This window comes from Sus scrofa, chromosome 5 (assembly GCF_054392235.1).
Source record: "Sus scrofa isolate SSC_HxYL_T2T_F1_AM1 chromosome 5, Sscrofa_HxYL_maternal_Yorkshire_Landrace_v2.0, whole genome shotgun sequence".
Taxonomy (NCBI): Eukaryota; Metazoa; Chordata; class Mammalia; order Artiodactyla; family Suidae; genus Sus; species Sus scrofa.
Genome location: NC_139387.1, coordinates 80,315,321 through 80,335,299, shown reverse-complemented (window position 1 = coordinate 80,335,299; position 19,979 = coordinate 80,315,321). Strand labels below are relative to the sequence as shown.

The window sequence follows — 19,979 nt, the reverse complement described above, 5'->3', positions numbered from 1 at the left end:
GATTTACAATATTGTGATAATTTCTGCCATACAGCAAAGGGATTCAGTTATACATAGACACCACGCCCAATCTTTTTCAGATTCTTTCCCATATACAGATTATTATGGGTTGAGTTCTGTGTGGTAGACTGCAGTTGTGGTCATTCCGCACACCAGAGTGTGCACATGCCAATCCCAAACCCCCAATACATCCCTCCACCTACTTGTCCCCTTCGGTAACCATAAATGTGTTTTCAAAGTCTATATGAGTCTGTTTCCGTTCTGCAAATACGTTCATTTGTCCACTTTTTGAGATTCCATTTAAGTGATATCATGCAACGTTTGCTTTACATTGTTGACTAACTTCACTAAATGTGATAATCTCCAGGTCCACCCACATTGCTGCAAGTGGCATGATTTCATTCTTTTTATGGCTGAGTAACCTTCTATTGTATGTATGTATCACATCCTCTTTATCCATTCCTCTATGGATGGACGCTTAGATTGCTTCCCTGTCTTAGCTACTGTAAATAGTGCTGCAGTGAACATTGGGGTGCATGTACCTTTTGGAATTACGTTTTTCTCCAGATAAGTGCCCAGGAGTGGGATTGCTGGATCAAATAGTAGTTCTATTTTTAGATTTTTGCGAAACCTCCATGTTGTTTTCCACAGAAGTTGCACCGATTTACATTCCCACCAACGGTGCAAAAGGGTTCCCTTTCCTCCACACCCTCTCTAGCGTTTATTGTTTGTAGTCTTTTTGATCATGGCCGTTTTGACAGGTGTAAGGGAATATCACATTGTAGTTTTGATTTTCATCTTTCTAATAATTTCGATGTCGAGCATCTTTTCATGTGTTTTGAAATATAGTTGATTTGAAGTAAAGTATTTTTAAATTGAGGTATGTACTTTTTTTAGACATAATGCTATCATACACTTAATAGACTATGGTATAGCATGAACATAACTTTACATGTGTTTGAAAAAAAACAATATATTTGTGACTCACTTTATTGAGATATTCACTTTATTGCTGTGGTCCGGAACAAAACCCATAATATCTTGGATGTATGCCAGTATATATACAATGGAGTATTAATCAGCCATAAAAAGAAGGAAATTCTACCTTTTGTGACAACATGGATGGACCTGGAGGGCATTGTGCCAAGTTACATAAGTCAGACAAAGACACAAACTGTGATCTCATACTTATATGTGGAATCCCCAAAAAACTGAACTCAGGGAAACAGAGGGTGGATTGGTGGTGGCCAGGTTTGGGGGCAGGGGTTGGGAGAAGTGGGTGAAGGTGGTCAAAAGCTACGAACTTATAAGGTGAATATGTTTTGGGATCTAATGGACAACATGGCGTCTAGAGTTCGTACTTGACAGTTGCTAAGAGGGTAGATCTTAAAAGTTGTCATCACACACACACACACACACATACGCACACAAAACTATGCGAGGTGATAGGTATGTTAATTAACCATATTGTGGTAATCATTTTACAATATAGATGTAGACCTTAAACTTAACCAACGTTATAGGTCAATGACCTCTTGATATAGCTGAGGGGAAAGAAATGCAGATTCTCAGGCCTCACAGATTTACTGAATCGAAATTCAGTGGTGGGTCCCAGCAACTTTTAATTTAATTAATTACATTTGAATTAATTATTCTATTTTTTATGGCCACACCTGCGACATATGGAGGTTCCCGTGCTACGGGTCAAAAAGGAACTGCAGCTGCCAGCCTATGCCACAGCCCTGGCAGTGCTGGATCTGAGCATCATCTTCGACCCATGCTGCATCTTGCAGCAATGCTGGATTCTTAACCCACTGAGTGAGGCCAGGGATCGAACCCACATCCTGATGAACACTACGTCAGGTCCTTGATCCATTGAACTACAACAGGAACTTCATCTACAGCAACTTATGCTTCCATATGCCTTCCATGGGATTTTGTGCCCATCACGACTGCCTAAAACCATCACTCTTGGTACCTCTGTGGTTGTGAAGGCGGGGAAATGAGAATTAGCAGGGAACCGGGAAGGCTGAGGTGAGTGGAGGAGTGAACCCAGCTCCATAGTGCCTTTCACTAATATTGGGACACTTGTAAAAATCCCGGGGGGAGAAGGCGAATCACTTTTCCACCCCCCACCTGTTGCTGTCTTGACAGATTTTTACATTCCAGTGTTTTTGCTAAAATTAGAACCCTCTGAGGAGGAAACATAGAGCTGTAGCATCTTGCCACAGATGAGATCATCCCGGTGCTTTGATGGATCAGGGAGATGGACATTCTCTGAGAACTGGCAGGCTTCGGGGGTGGGGGCAGGGAGGTTTCTGTTGTCAAGGCAGCGTCACAGGTGGAAGACTCTGCTGCAGGGGGAAGCAGAGCAGCCCCCCCCCCCCCCCCCGCCAAGGATCTATGCTGCGGCACTCTTGACAGGCAGAAAGGCAGGGAAGTGAATGTTTTAGTATTTTATAAATCATTTGGAAGAAATTATGTTTTATTTATGTTCATTTTTGAATGTATTTGAATTTTTATTACGGATATTTTTCAAAGATGCAAGCATTGGAGGCAATCCTGGGGGAACCCGCACCTCAAAAAAATGTGGCAGGGGTTGACCTGATTGGCTGGGGAGGTGAGAATTATTCACATTTTAAAGAGCAGTCTGAGGTTGGCTTTCAAAGGGACCAACTCTGAATGAAACTCGAAAGTTTTCCATCGCGACTATGAAGTACCTGGTTTTAAAAGGACGATTTAGTATAAGAGAATCTCAGTGCCACCTCAGTGATGTGGAGAGAAATTCAGATTGAGAAAACAGGAGGAAGAATTAGGGATGACTCTCAATTACATGGGCTGATTAATTGTGTGGTCCACACCAGTGGCTACTTTTTCAGCATCCCCCTTCTCTGGTGTAATTGAGTCTGCCGTTGTATCCATCCATCCTCCTTGGAACTCAGCTCAGTGGCACTAACTCTTCCAGCTGCCTTCATTACCCATGCTGGTCGTCCGGGCTACTTCCCCAGCTGGATTGATGGTGTGGCTGTTGGCACCAATCAATGAAATGGGCCAGAATGACTATATTGCGTGCGTTACAAGGAGGTGTTTTTCATGGGGCCGATATGACTGGTTGCCCACTCCTACTTACATAGCAAAGGGCTTCGATGCTGTGGGAACTAAAATGAAAATGGACATTTTAATCTGAAAAATTTCATGGTTTTTTTTTTTTTTTTTTTTTCCCCTCTACGAACAGAGGTTATGTGCTGAGTTTCTTTAAGAATGTGGAATTTTGGGACATGGTTTTCCTTTTCCATCAAGGTCTGAAGTTAGTCACGGGAAAATACATGTTCAATAAATGAGGAATGGCCAATGGAGACAAGGAGCATTTCTTCCCCAATGCATCACTGAGACAGGATACAGGCAAATATTTTAGGGTAAAAGCTGTGTGCCAGTGCTGCATGCTGGTACTTTTCTTACAGTATCTGATTTCATAATTCTCCCTATTATGTGATAATGCAACAACCAAAAAATTGCCTCTGAGAGGAAACAATGCCTTGGGAATAGAAAAGCAAGAGTCAAGAAAATTTCTGCTGAAGACTGTAAATTAAAAGACTTTAAAAAAGCATTTCGATTAGCAACAGTAGCTGTCACTTATTGATTACTTACTGATTTCTTATTAGCTGTTACTTTTTACCATGTGGTAAACCATGCCAGGACTTGATATTCATTCATTGCTTAGTTCAACTTACATTTAATGAGCTATTAACGTGTGCCAGTCACTAGGCTCTGCTTAACAAGCCAGAACTGTGTACACATTCACCCAGCTTGTTAACTGCAAGTGCCTTCTGTAGTTCACTGCTGAGGAAAGGAAAGCTCAGGGACATGACATCAGAGGGTCTCAACTCTGCTACATTAGAATCATCTGGAGGGTTTTTGCATTTGGAAAATATTGATGTTCAGGCTCTACCCTAGACCCGTTAAACCAGAATCAATAAACATGGGACTGGGGGGTCAATCTTTTCTAGAAAAGCTAGTTCCCTTGGGGGTTCTGATGTGCAGCCAGGACTTGGGGACACTGTTGTGAGGTCACCCTGGGCTGCCCATGGACAGAAAGCCATGAAGTCAGGTGAACATATAATGCTGCCTAACTGAGGGCTAAACTCGGTGTCGGGGGCAGTGGTGTCAGTTTAGGATGCCAGGGGTCTCCTTGATTCTCCACGCCATCTCTACTCTAAGCCTCTCGGTTTCTTGAAAGTTCTGTCGAGATGCCCAGTTTGAAGACAAATACGTAATCCTCTGAAGGCTTCTCGCTTAATAGACTGCTACTGCGCCGGGCAGCACGTGTGCCTTGTAACTTCACTTGAGAGGTTTGTTCGATATATGCCGCTAATAGCGGTGGCAGAGATAGAGGGGCAGGAAAGCGCCGCTGGTCCTCTCGGAGGAGAGCAAGTTATCGCTTTGTTTTCAAATAATGCAGTTGGTAATAACTTTTTGGATGTGTGAGAGCTGTAAATCGTTCTGAAATTGAACTGAAGATACAATATCGTAAATCTCTTCCTCGGTGGTGGAATATTTATGGGGAAAGCAATCTAATCAGTTATGTGGGGACGCGGTGTCTGACGTCTGACTGCGCGGGACCCTGTACGGAGGATCTATCGCCTGTTAGAAAATTCCTCGAGGTGAGCACGCGCCGGCATCAGGTGGTGGGCCATTTTCGGTGGGAATAACCAGATGATCCTTTAATAGAATCAATCCGGAATGCATTAGCGGAGCAGGAAAGGACGCCTGGGCCTCCATGGTGGCGGGAAAGGATGGCGAGGGGATGCAGACTGCACCGCTGCTTTCGTGGGGGCAGCCTCCTCTCATGGTTGCTGTATCATTTTGTTCCCTAAATCAATGCTTGTTTATTCTAGGAACTCACAATTCTGCAGAAATGCACATTTCATTAGATGTGTTTTGAAACTCATTATCATCACTATAAGTACCTCTGTGTGGAAAGTAATGAAATAAAACCAAGAGAAGTCGGGAAATCATGGCAAGCTGTGAGAAGGCAGCAGTATACAACCCTGTGATGATTTTTCTTTTGCATAATTATGTCAGTTCTTTAAAGGATAACTATTTGTGGTTTTCTGACTTTGGGGGGTTGTAGTGAAGCACTTTTTTTTTTTTTTTCAAACAAAATCTGATTCATAGCCACACTGCATAAAACAGATCAAAAGTTGAAGCTGGGGAAATAAGTCAAATCTTTGCCTACTTAACCTTTAGCAGCAGCATCTTGTTCCAAGGTGCCTGATGTACCCTAGAACACCTGAGGGTTTTGCCAATCACAATTCTAGAACCGCTGACCTAGTTAGGACTCTCTCCTTTTGTAAATGAGGAAACCAAATCCAGGAAAAGTCAACTGGCAGAAAGAGAGCAAGGACAAGCATTTTTTTTTTTTTTTTTTTTTTTGGCTATTTCTTGGGCCGCTCCCGCGGCATATGGAGGTTCCCAGGCTAGGGGTCGAATCAGAGCTATAGCCACCGGCCTAGCCAGAGCCCCAGCAACGCAGGATCTGAGCCGCGTCTGCAACCTACACCACTGCTCATGGCAATGCCAGATCCTTAACCGACTGAGCAAGGGCAGGGACTGAACCCGCAACCTCAGGGTTCCTAGTTGGATTCGTTAACCACTGCGCCACGACGGGAACTCCTAAATAAACTTTTTTGTATAATTTTTATTAGATTCTACATATAAGTGATATCAGATGACTTTTACCTTTCTCTGTCTGACTTACTTCACTCAGTATGATAATCTCTAGTTCCATCCATGTTGCTACAAATGGCATTGTCATTCTTTTTTATGGCTGAGTAGTATTCCATTGTGTATATATACCACATCTTCCTAATGTCCATAGACAGATGATTGGATTAGGAAGATGTGGTATATATACTCCTAGAATCTTGATGACTTACCAGTTGCCATGGTCTCCATCTCCCTAACCAGGTCTGATTCATTCATTCATTCAACAGACTCTGCTCTAGGGAATCTGGTGTGTCAGTGAACAATATACACAAAACTTCCTGTTCTTGTGGTGCTTACACTCTTGCACAGGGAGAGAAGCGTTGAATAAGAAACACAACATTATTAAATTATGCAGTGTTTTAGAACATAAAAATGCTGTGGAAAAAAACTTAGAGCAGGATGTAGGCCGAGATTTAGAATTTTTGTTCCCCTGAAGGGGGTCAGATGGACAGTTTTGTTTGATTGGCCCTGTCCCTATGTGGGCCTGTCTTCTCTTTTATTAGCCTAGTGCTCAATCCTGGCCTGGTGTGGGGACAGGTTGTGGGAGCTATGATACATATTGTAGATGCCCCAAGGAGGGGCAGGCAAAGCCGTTCTGGGCTAAGTACCACTGTGGGGAGCTCAGAAGTGGCCTCTGACATGATAAAAATATACATGGAAAGGAAGTGGAAATAAAACTCAAAAAATGCTAAAGACAAACTTTATTCTTACCACGTTTCTCCTAGGGCTAGTTCCTGCAAAATCTGTTTAGAAATTCAAAATCTAACCATCCTTTTTTTTTTTTTTTATTGTTCCCAGCGAAGCTTCCCATCTTGAGGCTATCCAAATTAGAATTAATTAAAATTTTAAAAGTTCATTAAATTAAAAAAAAATTTTTAAAAGTTCATTTCCTCAGTCTCACTAGTCACATCTTAAGTGCTCAATAGCCACATACACTAGTGGCTACCATATTGGACAGTGAAGGTACAGAACAGGTCCGTCATCACAGAAAATTCTGCTGGACAGCTCTGCTTTGGACTGTGAGGGTGAATGGGTCCAGAAGTGAGTGGGTAACTGACCACAAGCTGCTTGAAGGCCTGAAGTTAATGCGAGGTGGGCTCCCAACCAGGATTGAGTTTCAGGATGATAAGGAGACTTGAGCCTGGAGATGAGTCATGTACCAAAGAACCAAATCAGGTCACCCATTGGGCTGCCAGAGTATCAGGGCTGAGTACAAGTAGAAAGGAGCTGGAGTAGACTCCTGCTGGCTGGAGTCCAAGGGTGTCTCTACAAGATCTGTGGGGAACACACGAGAGGAGCCCCCCCAAGAACTGCAACTTCTCACATCCCCTCCGTCCTTGCCTTCCTCCTTTTAAGTGTCCTGCCATCAGGTCAGACATATGGGGATGATTTTTGACTCTCTGTGGACTCCTGTCCCCTGTTCCCTGCCTCTCATCCATCTGCTTCCTTAGTCCCTCCTGCTGCTTACCCCCAAGTTCATATCTATATTTTTCTTTCCCTTGGGAGTATTATAAAAACTTCTCAAATCATCTAATGATGATTAGCACTAATCTTTTCACTTTCCAGTCTTTCTGATGCACACCTATAAATTCAGACTTAGGGAGTTCCCGTCGTGGCGCAGTGGTTAACGAATCTGACTAGGAACCATGAGGTTGCGGGTTCGGTCCCTGCCCTTGCTCAGTGGGTTAACGATCCAGTGTTGCCGTGAGCTGTGGTGTAGGTTGCAGACGCGGCTCGGATCCTGCGTTGCTGTGGCTCTGGTGTAGGCCGGTGGCTACAGCTCCGATTCAACCCCTAGCCTGGGAACCTCCATATGCCGAGGGAGCGGCCCAAGAGATGGCAACAACAACAACAACAACAACAACAAAAAGACAAAAGACAAAAAAATAAAAAATAAAAAAATAAATTCAGACTTAAACCATAGCTCTGATCCTGGTCTGCTGGACCCCCAACTTCGCTGGCTTCTCATGTTCCCCAAATCAAGTTCCCAGTCTTTCCCTGGTATTTGAGACACTCTGTAAAATGTTCCAATCTCTCTTTCCAATGTTTGTTTGTTTGTTTGTTTACAAACTTGTGCCCTAGTATACCCCCAGGTGGATTAATTCTGGCTCCTAAATCTGTTTCTGTCTTGACTTACCCATACTGTCCTTTTCACTTGGGATGCCTTACCCACCCTTTCAACCCAACCTTGCTTAAAGGCTCCTGTTAAACTCCATCTCTACAAAATCTTTTCCGAATTTCCCCCTAAGTTGAACATTCTCCATCTGCCTCTCCAGATTCACTCTCTCCACCCTTGCTTGCTACCTAGGAGGCTGACCTGTGTGGATTGTGCTATTTACCCTCTTGCTTCCAATTGGGTCTGGCCAATGGGACAGGAGCAGAGGGCATGAGAGAGGGAGAGAGAGAGAGAGAGAAGGGTCAAGGTTTTTATTTTCCTGCTGCCCTTTCTGGGCGGCAAGTGGCAGAGATGGCACTCCTTGCTGAAGGCTGGCATTCCCATTAGAGGCCCCTCGCAACAGCTTCTGCCCTTTCAGGTACGTTCAGGTCTTAGAGGTGGTCATAGGGCCTTGCTATTGCTAACCCTGCAGGGCTTTACCATTTTTACTTGTTTCTCTCAATTTTTCTCATACCTTTGATAGAAGCTCTTTCATGAAATGATCCTCAGTTACTCCTTTTGGATGGTCCATCTGTTTATTACCAAGTATCTGTTTGCTGCTAAACGTTCCATCCGTTACAAGCAAGCATTCCTACTCTAGACACAACTACTCTCTCTGTCAAATACCTTCTCTCTTGGGGCACTTTCTGTGGTCTTGATTTTCCCTATTAGACTAAAAGCACCTATTATTGAGCACTTACCATTGATCAGTCACTATTCCGAATGCTGGGCAATTTAGTGATGCGCAATATAGTTAAGTCTTTGCCACCTTGAATAATAGAACGAGTATTCAATAAGCGATTATCACATGGCAGGCAATTTTAAAAGTCTTTTACTTGTAGTTAATTATTTCATCCATATAACAACCTTGTGATACGTTTTACAAATGAGAAAATAGAACCTCAGAGAAATTAATTCTCCTGAGGTCACACAGCCACAAAGTAGCAAAACTGGGATTCTTTTTTCTTATTTCTCTTTTGGCCCCTGCGGCATATAGAGTTTCTGAGCCAGGGATTAGGTCTGAGCCACAGTTGTGAACCACACCACAGCTATGGCAACACAGGATCCTTAAACCGACTGTGCCAGGCCTGGGATCTAACCTGCACCCTGGTACTACAGAGAAGCCTCTGATCCTTTGTGCCACAGTGGGAACTCCCAAAGCTGGGATTCTAACTCATGTGCTCTGACTCCAAAGCTCATACTCTTAACCCTATCACTGTATCATCTCTTCCTAGCTTAGTGTCCTTTGCAATGACTAGTACATAGCTGACACTCAGCACATTTGTTGAGCTGATTTGAGTAGATGGTCCCATTAGTAAAAGAAGATACCAATGGCATAATGCTTTGTAGGTTCAACAAAATTTTGATTTTAATAGCTTTTAAGAATAATTTGGTTCTTTTTGCTTTTGTATCATTTTCAAGTGTTTCAAGGAGCAGGTGGTAAGAAATGGATTCTTTCCTCCATTCAGTCAAGCTAAATGGCTGGTCACATTGGCTGGATCTTCATCACATACGGAATTGTGTGCACTAACCCTGGGCAGGTGACAGCCTCTCTTGTGACATAGCAAGTCTCAATGGATAGTATTTGCAGCAAATGCTTAGTTACAACAGAATGGCACCCAACTTGTAATCATTAATAGGAACCCGTGTAAGAGTTCACCATAGCTGTGACTTCTTCTACTGGGGAATCATTCTGTTTGAAATATAATGTACTCAAAAAGCAGCAAAAACTGTAGTTAGAAATCACTGTAATGGCTTTCATGAAAGCTATCGCTAATTTAGGGCCCAATTAAAACTAGAAATCCAATTATTGCTGAATAACATAATTGCAAGAAAGTAACTTGAATTGCACGTATGTCAGTAATTAAGGAGGAAGCTTTAATAAGAGAATCTGTCTGAACCACTACAAGGAGGGGCCAAAGAGTCTGGAAGTTCTGCTTGCTTTCTCCTTCAGGGTGGGTCACAGCCAGAAATGCCAGAGCCATAGGGTGCTGACAGTCAGCTCTGAATCTGGTAAACATGCTGTGCTTTTATAACCCAGCCCACGAGGTCCTGGTAAGAGAAATGCAGAATTTATGAGCAGGGTATATCTGATATCTGAATCCACATCCTATGAACATCAAATACATTGTTAGCTCTGAAAAATTAAATATCAGGAGCTGCTATATGTTACATATTTGAGATGCTATAGAAAGAAGTTGGCAGTTAAAGCGTCAAAGGCTGTATACCTTTACAGTTCACAGGTTTTGACCTTGTGGTTAATTTCACTGCATTGATTCTGCTGCTTGCAGTGGAGTGGCCAGGCTGCTGGGGGTATGGGCTTGGAGGGCCACAGACTGGGCACATGAGTGCAATGGAATTCTCTTGTGGTGCCACAGATTAAGGATACAGCATTGTTACTGCAGCGGCTTGGGTTGCTACTGTGGCATGGGTGAGATCACTGGCCTGGGAATTCCCACATGTTAGGAGTGCAGCAAAAAAAGTGCTGCCCTGGGCGGAGCAAGGGGTAGCCCTCTGTCTGCAAGTCTGGTGTATTTTTCTTTATATCCCTGGCCAGCAGAGGGTGCTGGCAGCTCCTCCTACAGAATCCTGGGTAGGTAATTTCATTTTACTACACAGGGTATCAGGTGGTTTGAAGTTTTACTGCAATACAGCGGGGCCACCATTCTCAAATTGTGTGCCTCAGAATCATCTAGAGGGCTTGTTAAAACGCAGGTGCTTGGAGTTCCCGTCGTGGCGCAGTGGTTAACAAATCCGACTAGGAACCAGGAGGTTGCGGGTTCGGTCCCTGCCCTTGCTCAGTGGGTTAATGATCCGGCGTTGCCCTGAGCCGTGGTGTAGGTTGCAGACGTGGCTCGGATCCTGCGTTGCTGTGGCTCTGGCGTAGGCCGGTGACTACAGCTCCCATTGGACCCCTAGCCTGGAAACCTCCATATGCCGCAGGAGCGGCCCAAAGAAATAGCAAAGACAAAAAAAAAAAAAAAAAACCAAAAAAACGCAGGTGCTGGGCCTCACCCTAGAGTTTCTGAGTCACTCCTTCTGGGGTGGGGCCTGAGAATCTGCACTTACTGTTTAAAAAATTTTTTTTATTAAAGTATAGTTGCTTTACAATGTTGTGCCAATTTCTGCTGTATAGCAAAGTGACCCAGTCTTCTCCCCAGAACCTCCGAAGAAGGCATGAAATTCTACGCCCTCAGCTCTGGGATCTGTGAAGGATCATTTCACTCAGCAATAAATAAAGGGCAACAGAGGGGAAAGTCAATTTGGCTCAGAAGGAATAAAATAAAGCCCTGATCAAGTCCAAAGATAGTATCACAATGACCTAGATTTGTACCCTTTGATTCCTGCCCTGTTGTCCGGGTCTCCCCATTCAGGACCTGTGCTTGCTTCCCACTCAGCCTCCACTGTCCTTGCACCCCACTCCCAGCCCAATGATCTGGCATCGCCCTGAGCTGTGGTGTAGGTCGCAGATGTGGCTCGGATCCCGCGTGGCTGTGGCTGTGGCTGTGGCTGGTGGCTACAGCTCCCATTGGACTCCTAGCCTGGGAAGCTCCATATGCCGTGGGTGTGGCCCTGAAAAGATTAAAAAAAAAAACAAAAAACAAATCAAAGAACAAATGGTTTGCTCCTCTGCCATGGAGCCTATGGAGTAACTTCTCCGAGGTCATCATTAGAGAAACATGGACACTGGTGTTATAGGAAAAACAAATTTGACTCCATATTAGATCTGTTCCTTTTACTTTAATCTTTGTCCTCTCCCACTTGTGCTTCGTTATCCTAAGCAACTTTTGCAAAAAGGATGATGCCTATAGCCTGTTACATACAGGCCAGCCTAGTCTCAAGGCTATGACTTTTAAGAGTTATTACATTTTAAGATAAAAAGTTGCAGAACATAGAGTAGCCTTGGTTTTGTTGGAGGTTTATAGGAACATCCTGCCCTGACTGTGACTTGATCTACTTGGGCGGCTACAAAAACAAAGGATCTCTGCACCAAGAAATTTGCAACAACTGACCACATCCCCCTGTTCTTGTATAAAAGGAGCTTGAATTCAGACTGAGGGAAGATGGTTCTTTGAGACACTAATTGCCATTTTCTCAGTCTGCTGACCTTCCGATTAAAAGTCATTATTCCTGGAGTTCCCATTGGGGTACACTGGGTCTCTCTGGAGGTGCTGGTTTGATCCCTGGCCCAGGTGCAGTGGGTTAAGGATCTAGCATTGCTGTACACTGGGTCTCTCTGGAGGTGCTGCTTTGATCCCTGGCCCAGGTGCAGTGGGTTAAGGATCTGGCATTGCTGCAGTTGTGGTGTAGGCTGAAACTCCGGCTCAGATTTGATCCCTGGCCTGGGAACTTCCATATACTGGCAGGTGCCCCAACAACTTGTTTCCCGATTTCTTGGCCTGTTGTGTTGTGAGTAGAATGAACTTAGTCTCAGTAACCCTGACCTGGCTGACCCGGCTTTCCCACTGTCACACACCCCCACAGAAGGGGATGTGGGGTGTGGGGCTGACCAGGGAGAAAGGCAAGATTTCCACACCATGGCCTCACAGGTGTGACGTGGGATTGGGGAACTCACCAGAAGATAAGGTTCCTACAGCTCCAGAATTATTCTGACAGCCAACAATTGGCTACACTGCAGAACTGCAGAAAACCCCTCTGGGGCTTTTGGTACTTCACCATGGGGCCTATTTCTGGGGCTTTGGAAAGCCTCCCTTTGTGGACCAGGGGAGGGAGGGGCAGGTCTACAGCTAACTGGGGAAGAGGATGGGAGGGCAGTTCCTCGCGAGCCTGGCAGAAGTAGGCCACAGCAGGCCAAGGGTTCAAGAAGATGGGAGAGGCCAGCTTCTCCGTGCTGGCTGGGGCCCCTCCCCTCCCCTTTTGGTTTAAAAACAAAAACCCACGATGATGAAGATTGTGAGGGGAAGGAAGTGCCAAAGCCCTGCCTAGGGTTTGCGTCAGCAGAAGCCCATCCTGGTCTTGCCTCCCGCTGCCGGGGAAGGGCCACCCTTGGCCCAACCCGCCTCCCCATCCCGTGGCCAGAGCGGTAGGTCCCCGCGCAGGAAGCGCGGGGCATGCGCAGGGCAGAGGCTCGGGGAAGGGGTGGGGGCAGGGGGCGCCCAGGCCTGGCTGGGATCCTGAAACCCCAGGCCCACGCCACCTCGCGTTAACAGGAGGCAGCTGGCTCACTCCGGAAACAGTTCTGCTGGGACGGCAACGCCCTCACATGTTCCTGAGAAAGAAGGAGGGACCCGAGAGTTTACAGAAGCCTTTCACGGTCGTAGGTGATGGAGCAGCCCACGGATCTCCGCAGTCAGGAAGGTGAGCCTTCCTTGGGGATGAGCGGGTTAAGTGACGGGGGCGGGGGTGGGGTGGGGAGTGGGGCTGCGGGTGCTGGTAACTTGGAGCAGCAGCCGCTTAAGAGGATCTGGTGAGATAAAGGCACCAGGGCCCTAGATGTTCCTGTTAGGAGCGACTCCACCTGGGCAAAGTTGCGTTTTCAGGGAAAGGGCTGTAGGCAGTATCTGCTTAGAGGGTGGGGAAAGTAGGAGCCATTCACCTGTAAATCTCTGTCGTATAGTGGGAGCGAAGTATTTATAGTAGTCACCCCTTAGGTTCCCTCTTGCTTCTGGAAGTTTTGGTTACCCTCGGTCAACTGCGGTCTGAAAATATTACATGGAAAATTCCAGAAATACACAATTCATAAGTTTAAAATGGCATACCATTCTGAGAAAGGTGATGAAAGCTCACCTTGGCGTTCTGTCTCTTGTCCCATGTATCCTGCCTGTTAGTCACTACTTAGCTACTAGGTTATCAGGTGGACTCTCTCAGGGTGCAGGGCTTGTGTTCAAGCCTCTTATTTTGCTTAATAATGGCCCCAGAGGCAAGGGGAATGATGTGCTGAATCCTGTAAAGTGCTTTCTTTGGGTAGAAAGGTGAAAGTTCTTGATTTAAGAAAAGAAAAAAAAGTGTATGCTGACATGGAACATCTATGATAAGAATAAATCTTTGATCTGTGAAATTGTGAGGAGGCAAAAGGAAATTCTTGCTAGTTTTACTGTCAAACCTCAAACTGCAAAGGTTACAGCCACAGTGTTTAATAAGTGATTAGTTAAGATGGAAAAGGAATCACATTTTTTTTTTTTTTTTTTGTCTTTTTGCCATTTCTTGAGCCGCTCCTGCGGCATATGGAGGTTCCCAGGCTAGGGGTTGAATCGGAGCTGTAGCCACCAGCCTACGCCAGAGCCACAGCAACGCGGGATCCAAGCCGTGTCTGCAACCTGCACCACAGCTCACGGCAACGCCAGATTCTCAACCCACTGAGCAAGGCCAGGGATCGAACCCGCAACCTCATGGTTCTTAGTCGTTTTTGTTAACCACTGAGCCACAACAGGGACTCCGGAAAAGGAATCACATTTGTGACACATTTTTTGAGAGAAAGACCACATTCACATACTTTTATTGCAGTATATCAGTATAATTATTTTATTCTTAGTTATATAAACCTCTTACTGTGCTTTATTTATTTTTGTCTTTTTGGAGCCGCCCCCGCAGTACATGAAGGTTCCCAGGCTAGGGGTCCAATCAGAGCTGTAGCTGCTGTGCTATGCCACAGCCACAGCGATGTGGGATCCGAGCCATGTCTGTGGCCTACACCACAGCTCATGGTAACGCCAGATCCTTAACCCACTGAGCGAAGCCAGGGGTTGAACCTGCATCCTCATGGATGCTAGTCAGATTCGTTTCCACTGAGCCACGATGGGAACTCCATGCCTAACTTATAAATTAAACTTTATCGTAGGTATGTATATATAGGAAAAAACATGGTGTCTTTCTCATCTAGTCAGTTCTCACCATCATCTCTGCGCCTGACGTTCCCTGACCCCTAAGCAGAAGCTGACTGCTAGTGATTTCTATTCTTTGCCATGTTTCTTTTATCTTTTACCTCTGCTCCCTCTCTGCCTTTATCCTCCATTGGCCTGGCACCATCTTTTGCAAGAAGCTCCTTATCAGCGTCACCCTCCATCTCTCCATCAGCCCATTCATCCTTCACACAGCCACCAGAGTTATCTTCATACACACAGGTTCGAGACTGTCATTTGCTTGTTCAGAATTCTCAATATCAAGGAACATTTTAGTGATTGACACTTTCTTCATGTACCCAGTTTTAAAAATATCAACAAAATAATTTTAAGTAATGAAATATATATCTATATAATATCTATACAAATCAAATTTTATATACGTATATAAATAAATATCAAACAACAACACATGTTTGTCAGGATGTCCAATGAATGTGAAGGTTGATAACAGTTTGAGTCAATCACAGATAAACTTTGTTGCTGTTGGCTTGAGCAGATGTATTGTTTAATTTTCACTGGACTTTTAGAAACATAAAAATGCTTTAGGACCTCTTTTTGCAGTTCCCCAAATTGCTAGTATCCAGGAAACCCTAAAATTTGTATCAGGTTATTTTACAATCTTTCTAGATCGGAAGTAACCATCCCAAGATAGTAAAAAGGGTTACGTGCACAGTTTTGAGTGTTACAAAGTTATGTGATTGACTCCTGCTGAATGCTGGTCAAAGACACACCAAAGATAAACTGAATTATGGGCACTTAAAACTAATTTGCGTGGACCTGTCAGGAGAAATTTATGATTTCATTTCTAGAAATAGGATAAAGAAATGAAATAAAGTCTAATTCCGGTGTGTAAATTAGGGAAATCAACCTCTTACAGTTTGGTCCCGAATAAACTGCCTTCTATTCGACATGCTCAAGAGCGTGGTCTTCCCTTTAATTCACATTGTGGAATAATTGCCCTGGTGGAAATCAGAAACATGCAAGGTAATATATTAGTTTTACTCAATGATTCTTGAGAGGTGATACCTCAATTAACAAATCCTCAGGGAAAGAGGCAGTGTTGAAAAAAAAAAAAAAATGTTCCAATCTCATCTTCATAAATCAAGCCAGGCAGAACTGCCTCTAGGCATTTGGCAGGACAGAAACACCTCTGAGCAGAGCGGCTCTCAGCCCTGCCCCGATGTAAGCACATAGGGGCACTCTTCGGCAAATGTCTAAAGGATTTCCCCCTTCTCTGTTTCTCTGCCTTCCATTTTCTGTTAACCTCTTACCAGATTGCCCCCTCCTCTGACTTAGAAAATTCTACAGCCTCTTTTTTCCCCTTATCCTCCATCAGAAACTGGTTTGGTAACAGTTTTGTTTGCTGATTAATATGCAGAATGTGAATTAAATGTGGATAAATTTGAATGGACCTGGTAAATCAGCCAGGTCTTCCAAGTCAAATCTGTACCAACTTGGAGAATCCTGGGTCTTGGAACGGTTTCCTGGGGTGTCCCCAGCATTTGAGTCAGTACCTGGCAGGTACATAACGAACGGTTGTTGAAGGAACAATGAGAAGCTTCCTTCCCTCTCACCGGAAGCCGAAGGGGTGAGGCGGGGGAAGGCGTGGTGGGGCGTGAATGTCAGGAGCCTTAGGGAAGTGGGTGAACTGAAACCCCAGTAGGTCTCTGACATGAACCTGATGGTTCCTCCAGGTGTCTGGTGGATCTGTCAGAACCTTCCTCCCACACCCTAGACTTTTGTGTGTCTGGGGGGTAACAAGGAGGGGCTGTGGTTGCTGGGTCCTTTTTTTTCCTTTTATAGTTATTTTGCTCCTGTTCGAACCCACTACAGCAGTAACATCATTTGCTGTGTCCAAGGTAAAATGAGCATGAGCGGCCCTTAGTTCAAAATGTATTAAGAATTTCGTGCCAATCAAAATGAGGAAGAAATACCCCTCCGCACTCACTGGGATAGCTGAAATAAGAAAGATGGACAATAACAAATGCTGTCGAGGATGTGGAGAGATTGGAACCCTCATACAGCGCTGGTGGGAGTGCAAAATGATGCTAACAGTTTGGAAGACAGTTGGCAGTTCCCCAAGAAGATAAACATGGAGGTACTGTATGATCCCACAGTTCTACTCCTGGGCATGTTCCGGAGAGAACTGAAAACACATGTTCACACAAAAACTTCTACATGAATGCGCATAGCAGCATTATTCATAATAGCCAAAAGGTCAAAAGACCTCAAATATCCATCAACTGATAAATGGATAAACAAAATGTGAATTCAGTTTTGTTTGCAATGGAATATTATTTAGCAATAGAAAGGAACGAAGTACTGACACACGCCACAGCATGAATGAACCTTGAAAATAGGCTAAGTGAAAGAAGCTACACACAGAGAGCACATACTCTGTGATTCTGTTTTTATGCAGTGTTCAGAATATGCAAATCCTTCAAGACGGGGATTAGATGAATGGTTGTCAGGGCCTATGGGGGGGATGGGGAATGACTGCTGCTGGCTACAAAGTTTCTGTTTCATCAAAAAGTTCTGGAACTTGGTGGTGGTGATGTTTGTACATGTTTGTACAATCTGTAAATAGAGCAAAAACATGGAATTGTATACTTTGAAAAGGTGATTTTTATAGTGTGTGAATTATATCTCAATAAAAAAATATTGAGAATTTCAAGACAGCAAGAGCAGAACATGAAGCTGAATACAGAGCCCTTTGTGTTTGGGGCCTGGGCATCTGTACAGGTGTGGCCAGGAAGCCAACTCCCCCTCTGTCTCTTAAGCCCTCTCATCCTTTGTCTCTTCTCTTCCAGCTCATATTGCATACTTTATCCCCATTTATTTCTGTGTTAGGTGTGTTATATAAACCAGTTCGGATAGAGTGAACAACCATCCCGATTTGCCGTGGACCGAGAGATTTCCCAGGATGTGGAACTTTCGGTGCTAAAACTTGGAAAATCCCAGACAAATTGAGATGAGTTGGTCACGTTAGTGGTCAGGGAACAACATTTATGCTGTTATTTTTCCTTACTGAAATCCTGAAACACATCTCCTGGCCTATCATGTCTACCAGTGATGATGGCAATTTGGTATGGAGAATTGGTTCCTGGCCCATTAATCACCTAGGTGGTTGGCAGAAATGCAGAATCTCAGGCCGCTCCCAGGCCTGCATTGTAACAAGATCCCCAGGTGACTCACATGCTCCTTGAAGATGTGGAAGATGGCAGACCAGACAGGAGATCTGGGTTCTGGTTCTGGATTTGCCACTGGCTGTGTAACCTTGGGCAAATTGCTTAACCTTTCTGGTCTCACTGTTTTAACCTGTGAAATATGGGTGTGAGATTCTTAAAGCTAGTGGTTAGTGGACATAGATACTACATCTGTTAAATTTGTAGCATCTGGATTTTGAACAATCTATCTGGCTCTAGAATCAGACAACTCTGCTTTGGTAATTTACTAGCTTGGTAACTTTGGTTATGTGTCTTTCAATTTTCTCATCAGAGTTGTTGGGGAGGGTAAGTGAGATAAATAGCATTCACAAAGTACTTGGCTCACGGTAGACCCTCATTAAATGGTAGCTATTAGTTTTTGTATTCTTAGAATCTAAGGTTCTGATGCGAATGTACCATTAGAATACATCTTCATTAATAGAATTGGATCTGGGTGTCTTTTTATAATTGCAAGAATCCTTGTGCCTTGAAGAGGATTCAAGGCAGGTGCAAGGGTGTATTTAACTCCAGATTTCTTATTTAGATTGTTTCAGCTTGGAGGTTACTTAAAAATCTAGTCTACTTCTACCTAACACACGGCTCTTGTATCTTAGGATAGAGTCATCAGCTACAAAGAGAAAAAAATCAGGAGGAGGGTCTGAAAACAGGGAGCAGCAATACGGTTTCCATGGTTAAGCAAACTAAGCTTTGATCTTTGAGAAAGAATGGTAAGAGAAGTTCAACGCTTGAGGTTTCTCTGCAGGCTGGATTTACCAGTTGACAGGGGCATGTAACAGTTCTAAGTCTCCAAGGTCTTTGTTGGATATTTTTTGTTGTTCTTTGGTTCCAACGCGCCATCAGATTTACATGTTGGAGATATAATTAGCCATCGACTGATTGCAAAGAATCAGCCATAATTTAAAAATACGAATTAACATAAAATGGCAAGCATTAAAAGTTAATGTTAACTTGATGCTCATTTATTTTTGCATCCAAATGAGCCTTATTAAGTTACTTAGTCCATCTAAACATCAGGGTTTTCTCTCACTTGCTAAGTTGTGATAACAATTTCTTATACGCTAAACTCTGATAACAATTTTGAAAAACACAGGCCCCGTAAGCTGTTGCTATTCAGTTTTCAATTTCTTCTGTGGCCTGGCATAAGTAAGCACCACTATACAGTTTGGTATATTAAAGTTCAGAGTCTAAATATGGACTTTATATTTTCTAAAGGGCTTTCCAAAGGAAATTATATTTTGACTGTCAATGCCCTGTGGTTTCTTTCACTGTCAGCACCATCGATAATTTGGGCAGGTGGATGGAGTACAGATGGGAAAGGAATGTATGGAAATGTAGCAGGCCTGTGAGCTGTGGGCTTAAAAAAGCAAATCAAGCCAATTGGCTTAGAATTATGATGGTTGGCTTTCTAATGCATATTCAGAGAAGGCTGAAAAAATGTATGAAATTTAATTGTACCATAAAGCTGTCACAAGAAAATATATACTGAATATCAAGTAGGGTAACACTTCTTCTGGAGAGTTAATCTGTGAAAGTTAAAAAAAATTTAAAGAATGTTATAGCCGAATAAATAACAGGAAGAAATAGGTGGTGCTAGGGAACAGCTTTTGGAACAAGAAAAGAATTGCACAAACGCAGATTTCAAAGGAGAAACAGAGTTGATATTTCATAGGTATTAGAATTTCCCCGTTGAATATATAGAGCAAATCTGGGAAAAAGAGTTTAAAGAGTGAGACTGTTTTAACATCTCTCAAACCAAAGGTTTAAGAAAATCTATCAGTAATATTTAGATAACCATTAATAGTGTGATGCTATGTGCATCAATGTCAATGAGTGGGGTTTTACTCCTTTGTATTGAAAATTCAGTGTTTCTATAAGTCCGACTGAAAATGACTAGAAATACCTGATACTTTGTCTAGTAGAGGTTGCTCCTTCAACTTTACCACGCGTATAAATCACCTGAGGGTCTTC

At 43.8% G+C, this 19,979-nt stretch overlaps 1 protein-coding gene across 2 annotated transcripts in view; it reads left to right on the top strand.

Moving 5' to 3' along the window:
- Window positions 1–19,979, top strand: part of GXYLT1 (glucoside xylosyltransferase 1) — a 470,260-nt gene that overhangs the window by 99,853 nt on the left and 350,428 nt on the right. For both annotated transcript variants that reach the window (XR_014804028.1, XR_002344161.2), the window contains one exon: window positions 13,093–13,240. The gene's annotated coding sequence lies outside the window, so the exon portion shown is untranslated. The remainder of the gene's footprint in view (window positions 1–13,092; window positions 13,241–19,979) is intronic.